Source organism: Sminthopsis crassicaudata, chromosome 1, assembly GCF_048593235.1.
Source record: "Sminthopsis crassicaudata isolate SCR6 chromosome 1, ASM4859323v1, whole genome shotgun sequence".
Lineage (NCBI taxonomy): Eukaryota > Metazoa > Chordata > Mammalia > Dasyuromorphia > Dasyuridae > Sminthopsis > Sminthopsis crassicaudata.
This window is the reverse complement of record NC_133617.1, coordinates 80435302-80441301: the sequence shown is the minus strand read 5'-3', so window position 1 is coordinate 80441301 and position 6000 is coordinate 80435302.

Sequence of the window (6000 nt, the reverse complement as noted above, 5' to 3'; positions counted from 1 at the left end):
AAAACTATGGAGACTGAATACAAATCAAAGCATACTGTTTTTATCTTTTTTTCTTCTGTTTTTTTTTCCTTTCTCATGGTTTTGTCTTTTGTTCTGCTTTTCTCTCTCCCAATATGATTCATATGGAAATATATAAAAAAATGAATGTTCATATATCACCTAAAAAATTAAATTAAGAAAAGAAAATTCTAAAAGTGGTGAGTGATTATGTTCTAGTCTACTGACTAGTTTTAGTCTACTGACTAGACAATACTATGAGGTACAGAGATAGTCATGCCTTTTATCTACTTACCCACCTACCATAAGTGTTCCTCTTCTGTGCTCATGAACACTGAATTATTTTTCCAGATCATATCCCTTCACTATCATCTCTTTCTCTGTCTCATGGCCACCAACACTGTCGCTTTGTCTTCATTAGTTCTTCCTTCAGCTATTACTCATTCAAAAGCAACATTCTCCCTTTCTTATCTTAACTCCTTGGTGAACCAGTTCACAACTCAATATTGCTCTTTAAAACATAGTACATTTTCCCCCCATCCTATTATTAATCATGTCTTTCTAAGTCACAACCTTGGATTATTCTCCCCATTTACTGCTTTTGCTCCTTCTTGATTGATTCTGAAAAGAGCTGCAGAAAATCATGAAACTATTGACAAGGTTCACTATGGATTTATGTGACATACTCTTAGCTGGATCCTTTTATACCTTCCTACTTGATTCACTATTCTACTCACTACAGTGACTCTTCCAAATATTTTCTTCTCTCCCTAAACTTCCTATGGCACCCTGTCTCCTCACCGTCTCAGTTGAGAATCTCTTTCCTTAAAAAACTAGAGCCCATTTGCCATGAGCTCCTTTCTCTTCCTCTGCTCCTCCATCACTCAAATGATTTCCCCTGGGATCTCCTCCTCCAATCTTGATTCATATGAAGAAGTAGTCTTGTTCCTTCTGTTTGTCTCTTTTCTATGCTCCCATGCTCCCATCCATCCTTCCTTCTCTAGCAGATCATTTCTTAATCGTTCAACTATCTCATTAATCTTCAGTCTTTTTTGGTCTGCAGGCTGCTTCTTTACTGACTGTAACCATAGTCATGTCTCCTCCATCCTTAAAAAAGACTCATTGATCCAACCATTCCTCACTAACTATTGCCCTAAAATTCTTTTCCCTTTGTGATTTAACTCTTTGAAAAAATACTCTTTCTTGGTGCCTCCATTTCCTTTTCTCTCTTTTTCCAAACTTTTTGCAGTCTGGTTTTCAACCTCATCACTCAACTGAAATTGCTCTCTCCAACATACCAGTGACCTCTCAATTGCCGAATCCAATGGCCCATTTTCAATCCTCATTCTTTTAAAGCTCTCTGTAACTTTTGCTACTATTGATCATGCTCCTGTCCTGGATACTCTTTTCTCTAGGTATTTGTGACTCTGTTCTCTCCTAGTTTTCCTCCTAAATTTCTGACTCCTCCTCCTCAGATTCCTTTGCTGGATCTCTCTCCAGATCCTGCCCATTTGCTGTGGGATGTGCCCCAAAACCCTATCCTGGACCTTCTATATGATCTCACTTGGTGATTTCATTAGCGCCTATGGTTACAAGTATCATCTCTATGTGGAAGATTCTTAGACTTATTTCTTCAGCCTTAATCTTTCTGCTGGCCTCCAGTCTCATATATCCAACTGCCCATTGAACATGTCAAACTCCATATCTCATAGATATCTTAACATGTCTAATATATCTAAAACTGAACCCATTACTTTTTCCCCAAACCCTCCTTTTAATCTTCACTATTACTGTTGAGGGCTCCATAATCCTCCCAAGTCTCCTATGCTTGCAAACTCAATGTCATCTTAGACTCACATATCCAGTTTGCTAGCTCTTGTCATTTCTACCTTCAAAATATCTCATGTTTATGTCTTCTCTCCACTCACCCTGGTTAATCGGTTGGTAGTCCAGAACAATAGCCTTCTAGTTGACTTCTATCCATCAAGTTCCTTCCCATTCCAATCCAAGCTCCACTGAGCTGCCAAAGTGGTCTTGATGTAACCATGTCACCCCAGCCTACTCAATAAATCCCAAGGACTCCCTCAATTACTCTATGATCAAATATAAAATCCTCTATTTGGCCTTCAAAACTCTTCACTACCTGCCCCCTTCCTACTTTTCCAGGCTTCCTACCCTACTCTCCTCCAAATACTTTACAACCCAGCAACACTGGTTTCTTTGTTGTCTCCACACACACATTTTCCAATTTTGTACCTTTTTACTGGATGCCTTCAAGGCCTGGAATTCTCTCCCTCCTCATCTCTGCTCTTGCCTTTCCTGGTTTCCTTTATGTCTCAGCTCAGACCCCAAAGTCTACACCTTTCCTTCAATGCTAGTGCCTTCCCTCTGAGATTAGTCCCTCCTTATTGGATGCAACCCGTATGTGCACATTTGTTTGCATGGTGTCTACCCCCACTAGAACATCAGCTGCTTCAGGGTAAGAACTGTTTTTTAGCTTTCCCTGTATCCCAAATGATTAACTTAATGCCTCCCAGTAGTAAATATTTGTTGACTGGCTGAGTCTTGATTATATAATTGGAAATATAATGGCAAGTTAGGTTAAGCCTTTAAATAGTTGTGGTAGTGGTAGGCTGGAAGGAAGGTGAGTGTGAATGAGTAATAAGTTGGAGTCTGGATTTTAGCTGCAGATCCCCATACTGCATTATAATCCTTTGGGGGTGTGAGTATCTGAAATTATGTGGAACAAAAAAAGAGCAGGTACTGGGACTGGAAAAGGTTGACGCTTAGCTGAAACTTCAGGCACAAAAAGCCATAAACAAATTGGACATCACCTTGCTGAATTCAGAAACTCCTGGAGAGAATGAAAGAGATTTTACTAAATTGGGCATCTCATTGCTGGATTTAGAGAGAGAGAGAATGAAGGACATTTAATAATAAGTTGAAGGACTCAGAGCTCAGGCTATGTGCTACGTGTGTGTGTGTGTGTGTGTGTGTGTGTGTGTGTGTGTGTGTGTGTGTGTTATGCTCCAAGACTGAATTTATGGTAGAACTTGAATGGGGCTCCTGACTCCCAGCTCAGGACTCTTTCTAAACCTATCAGACATCAGCAGATCATTACAAAACTTACAAGGTGCCAGTCTGATAAGAAGGAAGGAAGTGATCAAGTGTTTATTAAGTGCTTAAAATGTGCTAGGCAGTAAAATTTGTAAGCACTTTACAAATATCACATTTGATGTTCACAATAATCATGGGAGATAGGTGTTATTACTATCCCCATTTGATAATTGTGGAAACTGAGATAGATACAGGTTAAGTTATTTGCTCAAGATAATACAAGTAGAGGCTGGATTTGTTGCACTCTGGGTTTTCCTGTCCAACATTCTGTCTACAATCCCATTCAATGACAGACAAACAGACAAATAGATGGACAGACAATATTCAAGGCACTGTAATAAACACTGGGCATACAAATAGAAACTAAAAAAAAAACCACATCAGCCCCAAGGAGCTTACATTCTAATGAGGAAAGATGACAGCTGACTAGGGAACGGGACAAGGTAACTCACCATTGAGGACCATGAAACACTTGCAGGGTGAGAAGGCTTTTGGATGGAAGCTGGGGAAATCCCAAGAGTGAAAAATGAACTCAAGAGCAAAGTGAGCATTTCCTGGCATGTATGAAATAAAAATTTTAAAGAAGGCTATAGGGCAAAATTTCTGTGAGAGTGTTTAGGCTGGGATTTAGGAACATGAATTTTGGGGCATGCAGACAGAAATCTTCCTCAGTCCCTCCTGGGCTGTTTTATGAAACCAGGCTATAGCAAATCCTATCAGCTGGAGAAAACTTAGATTCCTTCTACCCTTCCTGAGGATGACACTATGTGAGTTCATAGGCAGCAGGAGGAATTTTATGTCAGTCTTGGGAAATAATTTATCTACTGAATTGGGAGACTTTAGAGTAGATGGCCATGTTCTCTCCATCTTGTCTTCAGAATAATCGCACAGGGAGATAGAGACATGAATAAAATAGCCGCTTGGAGATTCATTGTTCTCAGACTTACCCCTACTTCTAAAGGGATATTATAGAGAAAGAATGGAGTGTAATAAATAGTTTTCTAATAATTGAAGTTGTCCACAAGTCAAATGGGTTGCCTCATAAAGTAGCAGGTGGTTGCCCATCACTGGAGAAATGAAGGAGAAGTTGAATGAAGTCATGATAAAGAATACTATAGAGATAATTTCTCAAATGATTTAGACTAGCTGCCTTCTGAGGTTTCTGCCAGCTCTGAGATCCTATTATTCTAGAAGCAGCTTGAGTCCTGCCCCAAGATTCTTTAGAGCCTTGTTGAGTCAGCCTTGAACCTCTAGATACTAAAGGAATTGGGTTGTGTTGGAAAGAACAGATGCCTTGGGATTTCTGCTATATCTGGCAGTTCCTGCCTAGGGCCCTATAGCATCTGGGCTGGGAATGTGGGAGGAGAGATTGGGGGAGAAGAGACAGGGATAGTTACAGAGAAGTGTCCTTAATTAGCATTCCATCACTCCCTCTGTTTCCCCTTTGAATCTGAGGAAATTAGATTCCTTCCATAACAAGTATCCAATTCTTTTCTTCTCTGACTACTCAAATTGCCTTGTGAGACCTTGCTCAAAGGAAGCCATTAAGGTGTATAGCCAAGGTACCAGGCCGCAAGATTCAAAGATTCTATTGCTTCTACTCGCACTTGAAGATTGCCTTGACCATGAGTTGCTCCTAAGAGCACATCACAAGTTTGGAGAAAAGGGAGTCTTAAAGAGGCTGGAAGATTCTCTTTTTGTAGGAGAAGTCCTCAGATGTGGAGAGCTGACAGTCTAATTCCCATCACCCCCACCATCATCATCATAAAGGTCATAATAACTAAACACCATTACCATCACCACAACCATTATCACCATAACTACCAGTGTCATCATGATCATTACTAACCTCAAGGTTATTATTGCCATAATTGTCATTGCCATCATTACCAATGTCATTATCACTAAACGAAATAGTGCATCAACCACCAAACCGTGACTATTGCCATCATCATTACCAGCACCGCTATCTCCAGTCACTACTGCCACCTTCACGCTCATCATTTTCACTATTACTATAATACTTCTCTATTGCAATCACCACCATTACCTTTACCATCTCCTCTCCTTTCCCCGTTCCAAACCCATTTTAAGTTTCTTCCCAACTTATAGCACTGGGCAGAGTGAGTGACACAGTCCTTATTCTTAAATGTTTCCTGGCTTGAGAAAGACACACACATACACATACACACACAGACAGAGACAAAGAAAGAGAAAGACAGAGAAAGAAACAGAAAGAGAGACAGAGATACAGAAATGGATAGACACAGAGACTGAAAGATGGAAAAAGAGATGGACAGATAGAGACAAAAAGAAAGATAGAAACATATTCAGAGTCAGACAGAGAGGGAAAGGGAGGTAGAGAGACAGACAGACAGACAGACAGACAGACAAACAGAGATAGAAAGACAGACAGAGAGACAGACACACACAGATGAGAGAGAGAGAGAGAGAGAGAGAGAGAGAGAGAGAGAGAGAGAGAGAGAGAGAGAGAGAGAGAGCAGATATTTAATAGTGTATCATAAATAAACAGAAATGGGAGCATGGACTTTGCTTACAAGCCCAGGGTCAGTACAGTTGTGTCTGGGGAAGGAGAGTTTTTCATGTGTCCAGTCTGGGTAGGAAGGGCCTGGGCCAAGATTAAGCTTCACTTTTGCTGTGAGAGCACTTAACTAGGAGCCAGGTGACTTCTATAGCACTACCTTTTCATGATTCTGAACAAATCATTCTCTTTCTCTGAAAAATTGGAAAACTCCCTGGAGGAGACAGGATTTTAGGAGCGATGTGACTGAAGCCAAGAAGAAGGCCAGGAGTGGATGAGTGAGAAGAAGCTGTTGTCAGATATGCAAGAATCACAAGAGTAGAAATCTCTTTGTATGTCTGTGT